Source organism: Megascapheus bottae, chromosome 21 (assembly GCF_031878675.1).
Source record: "Megascapheus bottae isolate mThoBot1 chromosome 21, mThoBot2.hap1, whole genome shotgun sequence".
Classification (NCBI taxonomy): domain Eukaryota; kingdom Metazoa; phylum Chordata; class Mammalia; order Rodentia; family Geomyidae; genus Megascapheus; species Megascapheus bottae.
The window spans coordinates 19,450,368-19,470,832 of NC_143529.1; the positions used below are offsets into that span (position 1 = coordinate 19,450,368).

The 20,465-nt window shown below is 36.0% G+C and overlaps 1 protein-coding gene across 1 annotated transcript in view; it reads right to left on the reverse strand.

Annotated features, from left to right (window-relative positions):
- The window catches only part of Erbb4 (erb-b2 receptor tyrosine kinase 4), a 972,219-nt gene that overhangs the window by 727,897 nt on the left and 223,857 nt on the right, over positions 1–20,465 (reverse strand). The window lies entirely within an intron of this gene.

Consider the following 20,465-nt stretch of genomic DNA (forward strand, 5'->3'; position numbering starts at 1 on the left):
GCTCTGAGTGACTTAGCGGCTCTCATTTCAACCACATTCCCTTCTCTCCTGCCTCTCCTTCCCTGATTTTGCCCTTAACTTGATGCTTACAGATGAAATTCCTTTCATATTTTTTCTCTGAAAACTAACAGTAAGAGGAGGGGTATTGTTATACTAGACATGAAAGAATATTTCTTTGGCTCAACTCTCTTTCCTCTTCTGAATAAGATAGAACTATCCCAAGGGAAGGCTTTTTAATCAGAGATTTTCTATTCTGAAGCCAAAGAGTTTTTCTTTTTGAATGGAAACTCATCCTCTAAGGAAAGTCTCCAATCTAAATCAAACAAGGCCTGTTGTTACAAAAGAGCCCTACCCGCAGACTCAAGGTACCTTGCTGATTCTTTCTTGGGTCTTTCTTACTGGGTTTTAAAGAGGCTTTCGATTTTTTAAAGTAAGATCTCAGTGCAATTACCCACTGAAACTACTAATATTCCTCCCCTGCTGTTGAGAGGTGTGTTTCCAAACACCATGACACTACCTCAGTCTCTGGAAATCCTATTTCCAAAAGGAAAGCTTCCCATTAAAATGGTCACAGGAACTTTATTGTTCTTGGAATCTTCTCAGAATACTTATGCAGGCTAATGCAAGCCTTAGTAGAATTTATGCAGCTAATGCAAGCCATAGTAGAAATGAACTGTTGCTGTTTATTTTTAGCACCATAAAACAGACATTGTATTCAGTTTGATTCATATACTATTAGACATTAATTTGTTTAATACTCTGTGTGTGCAAATGAGTGTGTTTATATATGTGTATATGTGTGTGTGCACACGTGCGTGCATGAGTGTGTATGTGGCAGTCCTAGGGTTTGAACTCCAGGCCTGGGTGGTGGCTATTATTGGAAACACAGTACCATTTCTGGCTTTCTGCTAAGTAACTGGAGATAAGACTCTCATGAACTTTCCTTCCCCTGACTTGCTTTGAACTGCTATCCTCAGATATCAGCCTTTTGAATAGCTAGGATTACAGGCATGAGCCACTGGCAATCAGATCTTAATTTGTATAATATTATAAATTTTAATTTATTTCATTCAACTTGAATAAAAAGATTCAACATGAATTTATACTTTCCTTTTCTTCTTTTTTTTTGGGGGGGGTGGTGGTCATTGCGCTTGAACTTGGTCTGGGCACTATCCCTGAACTCTTCAGCTCAAGGCTACAGCCCTATCCTTGAGCCAAACCCCACTTCCTATTTTCTACAGATTAATTGGAGATAAGAGTCTCAGGTCATTTTGTGCCCACATTGGCTTTGAACCTTGATCCTCAGATCTCAGACTCCAAAGTAGCTAGGATTACAGGCATGAGCCACCATGCCAGGCGAATTTATACTTTTCTAACTAGTCCATATCTGAACTTTGAAACTTTGAAATACAGACTTTATAAACAAATGCCTAAACATTAAGAGTATATGATTAAATGCTAGTCAGAGCTATTCTAAATTACCACTGTGCATACAGAGTGAAAAAAATCCAAAATATTACATAGCGCTAAATTCAGTTGCCTCTGTCTCAACAGCCTTAATCAAATGAGAAAACCTAAATTGAAGAGCTGCTTTGTAAACATGCATTTCAATAAACCATAATGTTGGTAAAAATCAGAACATGGAAAAAGAGAGTATCAATAGGAAGAAAATAATTCCCTTTGAAAATTACCCATTTATTCTTTTTTCATGTACAAATTTAGGGATGAATACTGCAGAGTGATGTATTACCAAGCATGCCCATAGGAGACAAGATCCCAGAACTCACACATCAATCAAAAACAAAAACAAATCTGCAGTAAATGGAATTTTAATAGAACTAGGTAGTTAGTTTACTCAAACTGTACATTTCAAATGACTACTTTAGTGGAGGGTACTTCAGTATTTGAGTCATATTTTTGATTGACTTGAATAAAATGTGGTATTCTCTACTTCCCACTCTTTGCAAATACACTCTTTTCTTTTGAAAACCAAAGCACAAAGGCCTTTGCCTGACATTGTTATTAAATTATAAAAATACAATCCAATAGCAATTTCATAATTATTTTGGGTAACTTTTAGTAAGTCAGAGTTATTTGGGGAAAAGCATGGAATAGTTCAGAATGGTCTTACTTGTGTCTTTTCTGAATATAAATATTATCTCACCAAAGTTCAGATGTTCTTCCAGGATGTGCCAGCATTTTTTTTTTTTATTTTGCCAGTCCTGGGCTTGAGCTCAGGGCTTGAGCACTGTCCTTGGACTTTCTCAAGGCTAGAGCTCTACCACTTGAGCCTCAGCACCACTTCCGGCTTTTTTCTATGTATGTGGTACCAAGGAATCGAACCCGGGTCTTAGTGCATGCTAGGCAAGCACTTTAACCACTAGGCCAAACTCCCGGCCCGCCAGCAATTCTTTTGATCTAAGAATACTGAGTCATGATGGGGGTCAACTAGCATGCCTGGGTCATATACATTTTTAAATATTGTTGTAAAATTAAAAATTGAAAATGGATTTATAACAATGGAAATAAAACACTTCTCACATTTCTAGAGAAAATCAGAAGAGGCAGGAGAATGGACTAATTAATTGTGCTTTGTGACAGCATTCTCCTACAACTCTTAACCACACATATTCCCACTTAGGGATGTATGGAGAAAGCCAACTCATTTTATACATCAAGTTAGAAGAAGTGGATATGCTATCAACTGAGGCAAATGAGTCTGGTAATGCTTACAATCTTGATATTCTACCCAAAATTTATCCCAACATTAATATAATGAGGTTCAAGTGACCAGTGTCACAAATTGTAGTGTTCAAGAAAAGGTTCTCTCTACCTTACAAATAAATAATTATGAAATACTTCGGAAGCATTGTGATACCAAAAAAAAATACAAAAACAAAAACCATCATACTGCACCTTCCCCAGGACATTATCTTAAAATTTTGTTTAAAAACCTATTTCTGTAAAAGTTTTAAGCAGATATTTTCCTATGGTTTGTTTTGTATAATGAAAAAAAATCACAATTTTCTGTTTAAAAAGCCTATTTACTTCCTTGAACAACTCTTTTTAATATTTTAACAATGGTTTCTTTAATTTCAATGTCTATTTGTACATAGAGAATGGAAAATATGTGACTGATTTAACATTTAGCACAGATACAGTGCCTAACAGAACACATAAATATTGTTAAATGAAGGAAGATGATCTAATTGTCAGTTATAATAGTTTTATTTTCAAGTGATTCCTCATTTTTCCATTCTTCAATACTAGCAATGATTGGGCTGGTAGGAAGATATTCTTTCACATTTGATTTTTAAATGGTTTCAAAAATTATCATACAGGTAAAATTTATGATAAAAATACTTAAAGATTTCTCAATGTGCCTTTGATAGTTTCTTGTTGAAATTCATCTTCCAGAACTGCAAAACCTAATCATAGGCTCTGTGGTTAAGAAAACATTACTATGGGGCCAATAGTTTGGCCTAGTAGTAGAGTGCTTGCCTAGCATGCATAAAGCTGAGTTCTATGCCTCAGAACCACGTACACAGAACAAAGCTGGAAGTGTGCTGTGACTCAAGTAGTAGAATGTTAGCCTTGAGCACAGAGAAGCTTAGGGACAGTTTCCAGGCCCAGATTTCAAGACTCAGGATTAGCAAAAACAGAAACAAAAACAAAAGAAAACAAACAACCAAAAAACAAACTTACTATGAGTTGCATATTCCTTGTAAAATGGCTTTGTTTACTATACTATCCAGGGCATCCTTCCTTCTCTCTCTCTCTCTCTCTCTCTCTCTCTCTCTCTCTCTCTCTCTCTCTCTCTCTCTCTCTCTCTCTCTCTCTCTCTCCCTCCCTCCCTCCCTCCCTCCCCCTCCCTCCCTTCCTCCCTCCCTCCCTCTCTCTCTCTCTCTCTCTCTCTCTCTCTCTCTCTCTCTCTCTCTCTCTGTCTCTCTTTCCAATGAGCAAGTGGGAGTTGAGGCATTACTTCCAAGTAGAATTCTTCTGACGAAAGCTGATTCCTTCATCTCACATATTCAAAATCCACATTTGAAACTGGAATTTCTCCAGGTAAATGCAGTAACAAGGCCAGAGGAAGTTTAAGAAAGGTTTCCAAGTTGAAAGATAGATAGCTATACTTGGCCACAGAGGAAGCCAATGGAAAGTTGAGAGAAGCAAGGGCAGCTGTTCTCAATTCCATTTGTGTTTTTGGTATTACAAAAATAGTGTCACTCCATGCTCAAGAGTCCCATTCTTTTCTAAGGATTGAAATTAAATAGTTCAGGCTTACCATTCTTGAAAAGACCTATAATGAAGAAATCCCAGCTTCCCACAGCATTTATTCCATTAAGTACCAGTATTTTCTAATAATCTTGATTTAATACCATTTGTTTTTATGGAAATCTATAGTTGTGTTAGCTCAATATGCCAATGCGAACATTAAACAGTAACTCAGTGCCTCAGAAATACTATTTATAAAGCTCAGTGCTGGTGGCTAACACCTGTCATCTTAAGTGACATGTGACATATTGTAGCACCAGACAGATGGAAATGTCCCTGTGACCTCATCTCCATGGAGGGTAAGAGTGACACATGCATGTGTGAGTTCAGAAACTGTGGGAAGCCAAAAGCAGGGGGAATCACAGTCCAAGTCCTGGGCTTGAGCACAGGGCCTGAGCACTGTCCTTGGACTTTCTCAAGGCTCGAGCTCTACCACTTGAGCCTCAGCACCACTTTCAGCTTTTTTCTGTGTATGTGTTACGGAGGAATTGAACCTAGGTCTTGGTGCATGCTAGACAAGCATTCTACCACTAGGCCAAACTCCTGTCCCCCAGCTCTATTTTTGTAAAACAAAAACCCTTTCATAAAAGTAAAAATCAGTTCAACCAGGGCTGGGTGTACAGCTCAGGAGTAAAGTGACTGCCCAAAGATAGAAGGCTCTGAGCTCAACGCTATACCAGTACTGAGAAAAAAAAAAGCAAAATGTTAAAAGCACAAGTTGATGTTCAGGTAACTTTTCCAGAATTGACTACAACCAGTTAATCCCTGTGGTTCCTATACACCATTTCACCCCCCAAAAAAGCTGTACATATGCCACTCTTCCTTGGAAACTATTTGTATGCCTTTGAACCTCTGGTATTGTTTTATTTGGAAATGTTCTAATGTCAAAAACTGCCATTCTCATGTGTGTCCTTTCCCAGGACCCCTTTTCTTTCCTCAATGACATGTATTTCGTTTTCCCTGAGAACTGCCAGATGTATTTTATCTCTCCTGTCATCATCATACTTCACATGACCTCATTTTATTATAACCAATTAAAATTACCCCATTTTGTAATATATTTTAAAAACTCATTCACCATTTCTGGAAGTCTGAGGAGAAACAAACACAAGTTGCTGCTCCATATCTATCACAGAATGGGTGACATTACAGAAACAGATTCCTTTGTTTCTGTTAGCTTTCACCTACATGTAAAATGATCATAATAAGCATTGTATTCACATTTCATGTTTATTAGCCAGCTCTTATGGATCATACCTGGACTACTAGATACTCAAGAGGCTGAAATCTTAGGATTCAGGTTGGACACAAGCCTGTTCAGGAAAATCCATGAGAATCTTGTCTCCAATTGACTACCAAAAAGCCAGAAGTGGAGTTTGTGGCTCAACTGGTAGAGTGCCAGCCTTGACAAGCTCCAGTACAGGCACACATTAAAAAAAAAAAAAAAAAAAAAAAAAAGAAATTGAATGTGAGTTCACAGACAACTCACAATTTGATTAAATTTTTATTTTGTTTTGCTTTTGTGGGGTTTTGGTAATTTAGTTTTTGTATTTTTGCAAAGCTAAGAAATATACAGGGTTTGAAATCCTTATGGAAGCAATGCATTGTGAACTTATGAAGTAATTCTAAATGGAAACAACAAACCTCTCAAAGCATCTATGGGTCAAACACGGACCTCTGTGTCTGACCTTTTTCCTAGGTACTTACTATCATTTCACCAGCTGGGAAACATTATCACCAGCATTATTTGGAAAATGAGAAACGGAGCCACAAAAAATGAACTAGGTTGTCACAGGACCTGGAGACATAGGCAGAGGCAGGCCTGAGCTTAACTAAAGCAGTTTACAATGCATACAAGTAATTAAAGCACTGCTCACCAGATTATTTCATAATCAACAAGAAGGAAACATGCATACAAAAAAAGTTATCATGATCCCAAATGGCTTGAGTTTATATATTTGTTTCCCATTTATCTCCCCAGAATTAGCAATAACAATCAGAATCTCAGAGTCATTGAAAAAGGTTTATTGTTTTTGTTTGTTTGTTTGTTTTTGGAGGATATTGTTGTTTGCTTGTTTGGTGCTTGTCCTGGAGCTTGAACTCAGGAACTGGTAGCTGTCTCTGAACATTCTGGGCATAGGATAATGCTCTACCACTTGAATCACAGCTCTATTTCAAGCTTTTTTTATTTTTTTGGTGGATGGAAGGGTATTAATTAGAGGAAAGAGGCTCAGTGACTTTCCTTCCTGAGCTAATATGGACCACAATCCTCAGAAATCAATCTCCTGAGCAACTAGGAGTGAGCTACCAATGCAAGATCAAAAGATATTTTGTAAATTGAGTACAGAGGCATATAACTAAATTTAACTACTGGGATGCTGAGGCCAGAGGAGCCTGTGGACCTAAGAATTAAAAGAGTATATCCATCTCAAAAATGATAATTTATATTTGCAATATATATTTCTTAAAATATAAAGTATATAAATATATTTATATATAAAATATCTTTAATTATATTTACTAACATATCTTAAAAATATTTAAATATACTATAATGTGTATTGTATTATAATATATGATATTATAGTGCAATATAATGTATATTCTGACATAAAACATAATATAGATAAAATATAAATCAATAGGAGGAAAATAATATATACTATATAATATAGTATATAAATAATATGACATTAATAAATATATCATGAATGTATTAAATATATTTTTAAATATATTTAAAGAAACTGACAATACGTTATGATGCCATTTTACACATCCGTGTCTTCACAGAGTAACAGAATATCTAGAGAGTGGAATCAAAACAAATAATCACCAACTTAAAAACCAAGTTCTATGAACTATTTTATTTCTAATTCAAGAGGCTATGCTGACAGGCCTTTAGGAAAGTAAGTGAGGACCTTCTGCAAAATAGATGAGGTAATTAAACATCCCCGTAAGGACATATGGCTTGGAGAGAGCTTTCTGGTAGAAATTACAAAGGGAAGAGACAATGGGCAAGAAAGGCTCTGCAAATGTGCACATCTATCATGGCCAATAAGTGCCTCCACTACTAGGCTTCATTTCTACGAGTAAAGAAATCCACAATTATTCATACTCATACCTGGGATCACTCAGAGCCAAAGTTGCCTTTATCAGATTAGCAGTTCATTGTTCAGGGATCACTTTGTAACCTAGAGGATTATTTTGGTTTTCACTATCACAACTTGATACTTTCTCTTCTTTCAAGCCCTTTACCCCTAGTTTTTGTCTTCACTATTTGTTTAATTTAATTTGTTAGAAAAGCTATGTCATAAGCCATCTGATGACTTTGTAAATGCAAAGGCCCAATGTTGTGGAACAGACAATCTAATGACATAGTGTTTAGTGTTCCCTAAAGTAAGAGACAGATGAAGAGAAATGGTGAACCGGCAACCTTAGCATAATTAAGACAAGCCTGAGTGCTTGCCATGGTGCCATTACATTAATCTCACATCAGTGACACCTGGCTAAAATTTATGAGATATGTAAAAGGGGTCTTTCCAACTGACCTTGATAAGGCAGAGTTATTTATCACGTGAGAGAATAGTCCGCAAGCTAGGAGGAATGAGGTACATTAGAAATAAGTTGGCAGTGAGATTTAAGGGCAGTGGGCTGCAAAGCACTTTGAAATGATCAAGAGAAGTATTTCCAGTACTATGAACCTTACACATCCTTGATAAGTAAGACATGAAATCATATATCATGTTAATAAGCGATATATATGAGAAGGGGTGAGAGTTAATGCCAAGTTTTTAACTGATGCCAGGGCACTCATTGAATATTTCTAATGTGTGTTTACTGAGCTAATGTAATGTGACTTGGTGACCACAAAGGGTATCAAATGATTTCACCCGCAAATAAGTGAGTAAAACCTATTCACAGTGAGTTATTTGGGCCCACTGTCTTATTTTACTCATCCTTGAATTTCTAGGATGGAATTTAGATCCTACAATATTTTGGCTCCAGTAGGTCAGGAGATATTTATATGGCTCCTACTTACTATTTATTAGTTCTGTACCCATATTCACTAGAAGACTCTTGGTCCCAGAGACAAGCACAGAATTTCTTCCTTACTTACCATCCTACCAAAAAGATTCACAGCGACAAAGAATTATCCTGTGTGTTGCATTTGTGTTCATTATGTTCTCTTTCCCTCTAAACGGAAGGTCAGTTATATCTCTTGTTCACCTTTTTATGTGATGAAGACTTAATACGAAGAAGAAAATATGGTGGGTGCTCAATAAATACTTTCCAAGTAAATGAAAGAAAGTATGATTAATATAGACATTGAAGAACTATGAGGGCATTATCCCTGAGCCTCTCTATCTCAAGGCTAGAGTTCTACACAGCGCCACTCCTGGCTTTTTCTGTGTATGTGGTACTGAGGAATCAAATACAGGACATCATGCATTCTAGGCAGGCACTCTACCACTGAGCCATATTCCCAGCCAACTAGGATATTATCGATTATGCTTTCGATTATGTTTAGTCAGTTCTAGTTTAATTAATTAATTAATTAATTAATTACTTGTTTGCTGGATCTGGTCCTTGTACTATTCCTGAGTGTCTGTGCTCGAGGATAATATTCACTCACTTGAACAGCAACCCCTCCAGTTTTTTCTGAATAGTTTATTGGAGATAAGAGTTTCCTGGAGGGGCCGGGAGTTTGGCATAGTGGTAGAGTGCTTGCCTAGTATGCATGAAGACCCGGGTTCGATTCCTCAGTACCACATACATAGCAAAAAGCCGGAAGTGGTGCTGAGGCTCAAGTGGTAGAGTGCTAGCCTTGAGAAAGTCCAAGGACAGGGCTCAGGCCCTCAGCCCAAGCCCAGGACTGGCAAAAAAAAAAAAAAAAAAAAAAAAAAAAGAAAAAGTTTCCCGGACTTTTCCTGCCTGGAATGGTTTTGAACCATGATTCTCATCTCTCAGCCACCAGAGGAGCTAGAGGTACAGGCATAAACCACCAAGGCCCGGCTTAAATTTTTTTTCCACTTCATTATCAATATTTGCAAATTAGAGATTTGACAATGGAGTCTCTTCAATTAGGACAACAATCATTAGTGTCTCCTCTCGGATGTTCATTGGAAAAATATCTCAGATGTTTTCAGAAGTTGTCACTGGTATTACTAAATGGGACCAGCAAGTTATGTCCCAAAACAGTTTTGTTCCTCCAATGTTTCAGTGAGAAATTTCAGTGGAACCATGTGATATGTCCTTGTTGAAGTTTTCTTTGCTCCATTTCCACATAAAAAGCATAACATAAAATATTAGTATCTAGTCTATAGCAATTACAGTGAATATTTCTATTTGTTGGCCAAGTAGTCAGCACAGGGACCTTTATTTTGTGTGTGTGTGTGTGTGTGTGTGTGTGTGTGTGTGTGTGTGTGTGTGTGTGAAAGAGGGAGAGAGAGAGAGAGAGAGAGAGAGAGAGAGAGAGAGAGAGAGAGAGAATTACAAGTCTTTATTTTAATTTTATCTACCACAGTTGAATTTTCACTTCTAACATGGAGATGGCTGAATAAATCTCTCTTTTTACAATAAAACCATAGAGGCTTTTCAAATCAGTGTAGAACCTGATCTAGGAAATGCATTCTGGGTCAAGTAGCTCCAAATGACAATGGCCACATCAACATATGAATTTGCTGTACAAGTAAATTCCACACTGGATTCCTCTGTAAATTTGATATATCTTTGATGCAGAAACAAAAACTAACTAAAACCAGCAAAAACAAAAAATCTGAAAAACAAAAAACACACAAGCTTATCTTACGTCTTGAAATTACTATATTACAAGGGAGGAAAATAAAGCAAGAAAGTTTAAATAATGTTAAAAAGGGGGCAGAGAAGCATTTGAAAGCTAATACATTAGAATAAAAATTAAAAGTCAAATACGCAATTGGATAGGGAAGGGGGAAACAAGATGAGGGGTGGGGGTGGGGGGAGGGAAATGGGGACCAAGACATGAGAAATGGTATCAATGTATGTGAAGTAATACACCTTCTATCTGGCAAATATAATGTAACCCTTCTATTAATTACAATAAAAATATATGAAAAAATTAAAAGTCAATTTTAATTTTATAAAGACCTTTATTAATGAGTATATGGCTATATGAATGGAAATGTTGAATTTACCTCAATCCAAAGCATAACTGATAACTTTAAAATCCCAACTAGTACTCATAGCTACACAAAATTAATGACTATTTGGGTAGCATTTGGGTAGCTCCATCTTGGATCTGTGTCAGAGGTACAAGATATAACAGTATATCGGATAATATTACAAAATACTTTTTTTAAAATAATTTTGAATATTTTCCTTTGCACGGGAATTGCAAATTCTAAATTTCAAGCCTTTTTAAGTAATAGAGTTTGAGACTAAACTTATCAGAATGCACACTGCTCATTTAATATGAATTTATATACTTTTAATGTAATAAAACTGGCCTTAATTTTTTCTAGCATATTTAAATTTTTAAAATAAGAATGTCATAAATTATAATGACTATGTAGGTAGAGAAAACTGGAATTTCCCTCTAGCTATATCTTCCCATTTGAACTGAATTAATGCTTTCTTCAAACCCTTGCAGAGTTGTATTAAAAGATTCATAATCTATTAGGTTGAATGTTCACCACAATTTACTCAGTTGAATGATTTGAAATCTAAACTACCATCATCAAAGCAGATAATTTTTACAACTAAACACTAATCAATATGACTATGCTATCTTATTTGTGTTCTTCCAATTCTATCAATTTTTTCCTAATTTTGTTCACAGATGAATTTCATAAAGTTACCTTTTTCTTTTTTTATTCTTTTGTTTGGTTTGTTTTTGGTCAGTCGTTTGGCTTGAACTCTGGGCCTAGGCACTGTCCTTGAGCTTTTCAGCTCAAGGCTAGTGCTCTATTACTTGAACACCAGCAGCACTTCTAGTTTTCTGGTGGTTACTTGAAAATAAGAGTCTCACAGACTTTTGTTTTGGGGCTGGCTTAGAACTGTAATCCTCAGATCTCAGCTTCCAGAGTAGCTAGGATTGCAGGCATGAGCCACTGGCGCCCAACAACCTTTATTTTGTAATTAATCCAAGTATATAAAGGATTATTCCCCTTCCACAAAAGTGACAATATATGAGCATTGTTTTGCTTTTAAAAAGTCAATGTTTTGATTTGCCTCACTCCAGTTAGAATGGCCAGGATCAGGAAAACGAATAACAACAGATGCTGGAGGGGATGTGGCCAGGAGGGATCACTACTACACTGTTGGTGGGAGTGCAAACTCGTTCAACCACTATGGAAAGCAGTATGGCAGTTCCTCAAAAGACTAAACATAGAGCTCCCCTATGACCCAGAAATTCCACTACTTGGCATTTACCCAATTATCCAGAAACAAGGACATACTAAATCCACCAGCACAACAATGTTCATTGCAGCACTATTTACCATAGCAAAGATATGGAACCAACCTAGATGTCCCTCAGTTGATGAGTGGATCAACAAGATGTGGTATTTGTACACAATGGAATTCTACGTTGCTGTCAGAAAGAATGACATTGCCCCATTTTTTAGGAAATGGAAAGACTTAGAAAAGATCATATTAAGTGATGTAAGCCAGACTCAAAGGAACTAAGCCATATAATGAATGATTGTTGTTCTTAAGGTACTATGTTATATCTCATCTCTTTTGCTGTCCCTTGGGTATCTCATATTGTTACAGTATCTCACTTTGTTACCTGATGTATCGGATATATTTGTATTTGGTTATTTGAAATTGGATAGGGAACGGGGGAAAACAATATGAGGGGTGGGTGGGGGAGGGAAATGGGGACCAAAACATGTGAAAGGGTATCAATGTATGGGAATTAATGCACCATCTACCTGGCAAATGTCATGTAACCCTTCTATTAATTACAATAAAAAATATATGAAAAAAGTCAATGTTTTGTTGAAATGCAGACTTTTCCCTTTAATATTAAATTGGATCCTAATGAAAGCACAGGTCATTAGTTTCTAGAGAGTACTTAAGAATAATACTTTAATCCAGGTGAGAGCACAAAATTTCTCGCATAACTCACCTAAAAATGCCTAATTCTCAAAGAGAAATGTGATTATGATCTAAAAGTTTTAGGAAAGAATTATTTCTTCTAACAAAAATAAACACTTTTTAAACAAAGATAAAACATAAGAATAATTTTGATCTCTACAACTGATTACAGTGTAAGGAAATTCTCTTCAAAAAGAACTTGATAAATTGCCTCAGAAGATGCAAAATTGTTTGGGAAAAAATGAGATCCTAAACCCCAACATAATGACAATACAAACTATGTAAACAATGACAGTCGATACTTCATTATTTGTTCAAACAATGGGCCATCCCAGTTTTCTCTCACAAACATTGGAGCTGTAAGAAATGTAAGGAATTTTGCATGGACAAAATGCCAATTAGTTTGTTCCTATATAGTAACCAATATATTTTTATGGCAACACATGAAAATCAATTCTTTCATTTATATGTGAGTGGTTTAGGTCAGAGCACCTTGTCTAGTATTGGAATGTTTAATTTGCTATAAATGCCAAAAAAAGAAAACAGCAAAAATCTTTAATACATGCTAAAAGGTTAATGAAGAAGGAAACAATGCATAACTGGTTTTCCCCAAAGTCAATAGGCAAAGATCAATATTTCACGCCTTAATTTTTTAATGTATAAACTAGGCCAAAGTAACAAACCTAGCTGGGCTCTAGTTACTCATGTCTATCAATCTAGCTACTCCAGAGGCTGAGATCTGAGGCTCAAGGTTAGGTGCTAATCTGGGCAGACAAATCCAGAAGACCCATCTCCAAATAACTGGACCAAAAGAATAATACTAGAATGGAAGTGTAAGTATCTGCTTAGCAAATATCAAATGGAAAGTATCTACCTAGCATATGTGAGACCATGAGTTAAATTTTGGTCTTTCCATTACAGGTAGATGCAAGGAAGGAAGGAAATAAACAAGGCAGCCACAGTGCAAGTCAGGAAGAAGGTGGAATGACAGATTCTTGAATGAAATTTTAATGAACGGTTGAAAATTCGGAGGTCATCAGAACCAGGAAAACCCTGGGAGCCTTCTGCTCAAAGCTCTGCTTTAAGTGTCAGAAACAGAATCAGACACGCAGTGACTATGATGAAAACTTTCAAAACTAGACATCTGGGTGTGGTATGCTTGGTTCCCACTACAGTTTTCATGCTCTCACACTTAGTCCACAAACTGGAAAGAAAAATGGTAAGGAAGGATTGGTTAAACTATTATGTTCCTTGTAGCCACCCTTCCTAGCTAGTCTTAATAGTCTCTCCTTTTTATTATGTCAGAAAGCACATTAACATTTTGGAAGCCATCTAAAATGATCACAGATCTCAATTGTTTTTATTTTCCTTATTCCTCTTATTCATTTAATCAATATAATTTAATGTATTTTGTAAGTTGCCATTCTGCTTTGTGAGTCTGTGTAGTTTGGTTGTTTGAGCTATTGTGAAGCAGGATTTTGTTATGTTCAGGCTGATGGTCCTGGAACTCATGATCATCCTCTCTCGGTTCTGAGATTACAGGCATGACCACAACAAATTTGGCTGACTTTCTTTGTAATTGTAATATCCTTATGAATTTTCTGATCTCTTTCCATAACACTGAAAGCGCAATGTGGGTCACTTTGTAAAATGGAATGTTGAAATGCTATAGGAGTTACCATCTAATTTAAAGGTGAGCAATAGATAAAAAGATTCTTCTGCAAGTATAAAATAATATCAGACTAAAATTTCCCTCTTAAGAAGCTAAAGCCAGGCAAGTGCAAATACTTAGGAAACAGAAATTATCCATGTATGTGATCATTAATTTCTAAACTTTATATTTATAATAATCAGACTCACATATTTAATTCTATGGCTTGCTCTTTCACTAGAGTGCCAGCCATTGGATCTCTCTGATTTCTTTGTATTTGCTAGCTTGTTCTTTCATTTCCAAGGCAACAATCTGTTTCTAGATAATTTCTACATTTTGAACTCTGAAGTCTCTGTGGCACATTATGTGGTTCATTAAATAAAATGGAGCTTAAATTAACATATTACTTTTCCACCATTTACCAAACAGCATCTTTCCATTCACTAATTTCTGCCTATATGTGTGACATAATAGAACCATAGGTCTATTTACTTTGAGAAGTAGCAACAAGGATAATTTGTGCATCTCTGTTTTATTGTATCAGAAAAGTATTGTATTAAAGTCAGTTGGCTGACCAAAACTAACTCAAAAGGTATGCAACTGAGGATATGGTAGGTTTGTAAACCAACAACAACAACAACAAAAAATAAACAAATGCTTTTGGCTCAGGCCTATATCAGTAGGTTGAGACCTCAGGATCACAGTTCAAAGTCTATGCAGAAAGATATATCTAAAAGACTCTTATCTCCAATTAACTACCCAAACAAAGGACTTGGAGGTATGGCTCAAGTCGTATAGCAGGGGAAAACACTAGGTAAGTGTGTGAGGTCCTAAATTCAAGCCCCAGTAATGCCACCAAAATTAGTACAGAAAACAAAATAAAATATTTTATGTATTGTGTACCAAAGAATAAGAATTATATTTTAAAATATCAGTATATATGATATTCAACACTGCAATGAATAATTTGATAATTTAGAAGTTGAATCGAGAATATGTCAAAACTCTCAGGTTATCACCATATTCTCTGATGGTCACTAAATAAGCATAAAGTGGCCTCTTTAACCATCTGGACTTTGTCATGTAAGCCAATGTTCCCAGACAAAAATATTAGCCTGGCACTCACCATAAGAATAATATTTCTTTTTAACCTTCTCATTTTATGAGTAAGGGGAAGAAAATATAGCAAACAAAAGTGATTCACTTGGTGACAGTGTCTCAGTGACAAACCTGGGGCCAAAACACCAAATCTTCAAATTGTTCATAATACTTGGGCTACTTTAGCATTTCAACACCGAAAAATTCTTTTCTCTCCACACCTTTCCCTTTGTCAGCACAGTACGCTGTGAGGTAGGTAACTGCAGTGATAATCCCAAGGTATTATTGAAGAACACAACTCTAATTATGTGCCAAGTATGCAATAACCTAGTGACTTCATAAACATGAATGATAAATCTTTAATGATACATTATATATTTGCTATTGATTATAGATTTTATACTAGTCCATGAGTTTTCCCAAATTGGCCAACTTCCCTAATTGTTAAGAGTCACTTGAGAGTTTCTGGCTACGAATCAAACTCATGGAATCATAATCTCCAGGGAAAAATGCCCGGGAATTTGGATTTTTACATAGCTCTCCCAGGAAATTTTTGTAATTGGCCAATTTAGGAAACTCTGACAGTCCCCCTGGAGTGAAATGAGAGGATGCTATTTTTTGTTGTTGTTTCCTATGCTTAGACACAAAATACATCTATTGTAAAAAAAAAAAAACCCCTAATCCAGCTTTTCCTCCTTACAAACAAGCAAGATAGATGTCTTTTGTCGTGAGTAGACAAACTGCCAAATACCACCTATATTTCTGGGTCAGAGACAGATTGGAATGCCACCAAGAGAAACTGGGCATTTGTTTTCAGTCTATTTCTATGGCAGGGACAAAGCAATTCAAATCTTACTGATCTTTTCATTAAAGAATAAAGCAATCTCAGGGTATTAACAGCTGACAGTAATGCAGACCATGGATTTCATGGATTAACTAAACAAGAAACAATCTAGAACATGCTCACAGAACAATTCTTTGTTTGTGTAGTACAGGAGGCAGAAAAGCAATCAGTGTGCCATAGATTTAATTACTCAACACAAAACTTTCCATTGAAAAGTCTATATTCCATTCAGCCTAGTAACAGCCTCTCATATTCTCCATTATGATGTCATTATGACATGTCAGTGTGTATGAATATTCTATTTTCTATTTTCAAAGCAGTTTCACGTACATTAGCCATACAGTTTCCTTACAAGATCCCAATGAAATAGGTATAACTTCTCAACACATAAGAAGAATCATGTACATTTAAAATGTATTTGTAAGGGTGTATGCACCTAGTTTACTTTGGGGTGCATGCAAACTAAGATGTTTTGCTTTATAATCTAAGAAAAGAAATTCAAATCCTAAATATTCATTCAAAGATTTTAATGTAAAACATTTAATGTAATACTGGCTCAAATAGTGAACTTGAAGTGAGGAAAGAGTCAAGCAATCAAACTCAGCTAATTTGAATATCATGCCTAGAGAGTAATTTATTACAGATGTTAAATCAATTTCCATACAATGTCCCAGCTGAGCAATTATGAGTATGTTGACATACCATAGGAAAAAATAAAAAAATGAGTTTTTTAAAAACTATGTTCATTGACATTCTAAATAAAACTCAAATCCAAAATTATGTTCTAATTTTTGTTTGTTGGTACTTTCATTCAACTATCTGAAAGCTCCAAACTCTCTATACTTTGGTTAAACAAACTTTCAGTGGTATCCTTTCCAATAGAAGGACTTCAAAGATTAAACTTGCAAAAAATAATTTTTTATTTACAGTGAACATAACTGGAAATGTAACTGTGTGAGGAGAGAAGGCTACTTAAGCCAGTTACATCAAAGAATCACTTAGATACACAATAATCTATCAGAGTTTTCATTCAACTTAATATTAGCAACAGGTTTGGGAAAGACTATGTTTTTCTCATGGGAGAGACTCCATCTGAGTTTCTAATTAAATAACTTTTGTATAGTTCCTTTTCTTCCTTGTACAAAAGCTCTTTTCTCCCCCTCCATTCTTGCTCTCCTTCGTTCTTTGTTGATACTGTTTACTCCCAAGTCTGCTTCTGAACTCTCTGTCTAATTAGCTCTTGATAGATCTGCTGCCCTGTTTCTACAAACATTTAATTCTGCCGTCAGTCCCATTTACATTACAGAATGTTGCATTGTCTTTTACCAGCCTAATTTGGTTTGAGCGAATGTAAATCCCATTAAGCAGTCACCTATTAGACTGTGGCATATCAACTCCAAAAGCCTCTTTATTACAAGAGTGAACATAAGGCCTAGTTGATGAAAGCTTTCTGGGGCATTTCAATTTGTAGTCTACTTCAAATCTTCCTGTCTGCTTTAAGCTTAGTTCAGGGTTTTAAAGTATGTGACAGAATGTCTGAGTATCTTTTAGTCTATTAGGAGCATGACATATATAAATATGATTTGGTTGAAAATGGGGGTCTGAGACACTATTTGCCTATACTCAAACAGATGTTGAACAAGTTTTTCTCCCTTTAGTTATCTTATTTTCCATTTGGTAACTTGATCATATTATTTTCAAATGAGTACATGAAAGTGTTTTGTAAGTATCAGGAGAGATGGGAAAAACTCTCTGGAAAGAACTTGTCATGAATAGTTAACAATTATGCAATATGCTAATAAGTCTTAGTATTTTTCTCTGCTTTCCTTTCTTCTTTTTTTTTTTAAGAGAGGCAAAACACAGCATCCTGACACACAACAAATCCCATCATAAGCAGATATCAGCATGAAATACACTCAAGGCTCTAGGCACCGGTAACTTATACCAGCAATTTTACTCAGGCTAAGATCTGAGGATAGAGGTTCAAAGCCACCCCTGGCAGATATATCCATTGCCCTCTTACTTGCAACTAAACAGCAAGAAGACAAGAATAGCTGTGGCTTCAGTAGTAAAGTGCCATTCTTCAGCAAAAGAAGCTAAGGTAGAGCTTGAAGGTCAGAGTCAATCCCCAGAACCAGCAAAAATAAACAAATACCCATACCCACACAGGTTTCTCTCCAAATTTTAATAACATTTGACAGCTCACAATGAGAAAGAAACAAGACTATTGAAGTCCAAGAAAAACAAGATGGCCAATTATCAAGAGTGTTGATATTTACATAAGTATATACAGTGAGATGAGGGCCAGGTACAGTTTCTGAGAGAAGACACAGCTTAGACTTTCCCTACAGCTGAATGAATCCTCAGTGCATGGTCACATGCTCCTGTGCTTGATGGGAAGGGTGAGAATGGCTTTCTTTCCATTTCCTCCTGGTAATAAACTCAGAAAGACACCCAGGAAGTGCAAACCCTCTCACACAAAATGATTTCTCACCCCTGCAGGCTTGTCAAAGCCAATATTTCAGGAAAGTACAGGTTTCTGAAGAAGACTGTGATATTTTTCCTACTGTGAGGCCCTAAGGGAAAACAAACATTCCAAGAGAGGCTATCCCCAAAATTGTCAATAACTGCACAGAGTGCTTGGCCATAATGACAAAATCCAAGAGAATGATAGAGTGACTGGTTATGTGGTAAACCATGTCTATTTGTGCAGGAATAAAATATATGGATGGTGCCAATCTGAGTTTTGGAATCAATGTGGAGTAAGAAACTCAGCAAACATATGAATGATTAGGGAAGATGCATGAAAGCAAATAAAAGCAGGCATGTTGCAATAAACATAAAAGTCAGATACATAACCCAAATTACTTAAGTCGTTATAAAAGGTAGAAAAAATTAGTTGGGTACCAGTGACTCACATGTGTAATCCTAGCTAATGAGAGGGCTGAACTTGAAGGATCTCGATTCAAAGCCATCTTGGGCAAAACAGTGCATTCACTCATATCTCCAGTTAACCACTAAAATGCCAAAAATGTAACCATGATTCAAGTGATAGAATAGCAGACTTGAGTATAAAAAGCGAAGGGACAGCAATCAGGTTCAAGTTCAAATACCGGCACAGTAAAAAAAAAAAAAAAAAAAAAAAAAAAAAAAAAAAAAAGAAAGAAAATTTAAAAGAAAAAGCCTCAGTACCAGCACACTAAATAAAATAATGGAGTAAAATGAAAAGTTGTAGAAATACTGCAAAGTATTGATCTACAGTAGGTTTATAAGGTAGCATTTATGTCAGTATTTGCTCATATTTATAATATGAAACTATTCTAAAATTCATGTAGTCAGGGACCTGTAGCTCATGCTTATAATCCTTATATTTAAGAGGCTGAGATCTGAAAATAATGTGTAAAGCCAGCCTGAACAGGAAAGTAAGTTTCTTATTCCCTACTACATACACATTGCACACACATGCATTCACACAGACAGACAGGCAGACAGACAGACAGACAGACAGACACACACACACACACACACACACACACACACACGTAATACAATTATAAACACTTGAATAGCTAGGCTCTAAATAACCAGAAAATGTAAATAGGTGCCAGTGGCTTCTGCCTGTGATCTTAGCTACTCAGAAGGCTAACACGTCAGGATCTCCATTTAAGCCAGCCCTGGCTGGAAAGTTTGACCCTTATCTCCAATTAATCACCAAAAAGCTGGAAGTAGAGCTGTGGCCCAGAGTAGAGGACTAGCTTGAGCATCTAGTACTTGAGTTCAAGCTGCAGAAAAGGCACACACACACAACACACACACACACACAACACATACACACATACACACATACACATACATACACACACATCCCAAACAGTTCTCTTGGCTCCTTGACTTCCACACTTTTGTACATTTTTTTCTATTGGGTTTATTGCACGCCAAAGTATTACAAATACGAGCCTGACATTTCACAGTAGGAACTTTTTTATTCAGCTTTGATATCATCAGACACATTTTAATAGCCTACAGAAGTAGCACAGTATCCATAATTTTGAATCCCTAATCAATGGCAACGTAGCTACAGGTGAAACAAATGGAAATTTCAGAGTGACTTGCTTCCAAAATGAGCAGTCATCTTTCTTAGCTTGAGTCGTGGAGTTGACTAAAGCTCTTATGAAACATTAAAATATTATTGTGAGATATACTAATCTAGGGTTAGAGGAATGGCTCAGTTGGTAGAGTGCTAGTCCTAAGAGCAAGAAATATAAGGTACCTAGTTTGCATAAAGGTTTAAGACTAAAAATAAAAAGAAAGAGATGTAAGTATTCAAAAGGAAATTATTTTTAAGACTTACAAATATTTTCGGTTGTCTTAGAAAATTTAAGTGATTTGTAAGAAATATAAGAATGGGGGAAATCAGTCAATATGAAGTGTTTCTAAACCCATCTAAATATGTATACTTCCAATATTTATAAAAGTAACATCAGTAACTTTTTCAAATATATCTATGCTACACCA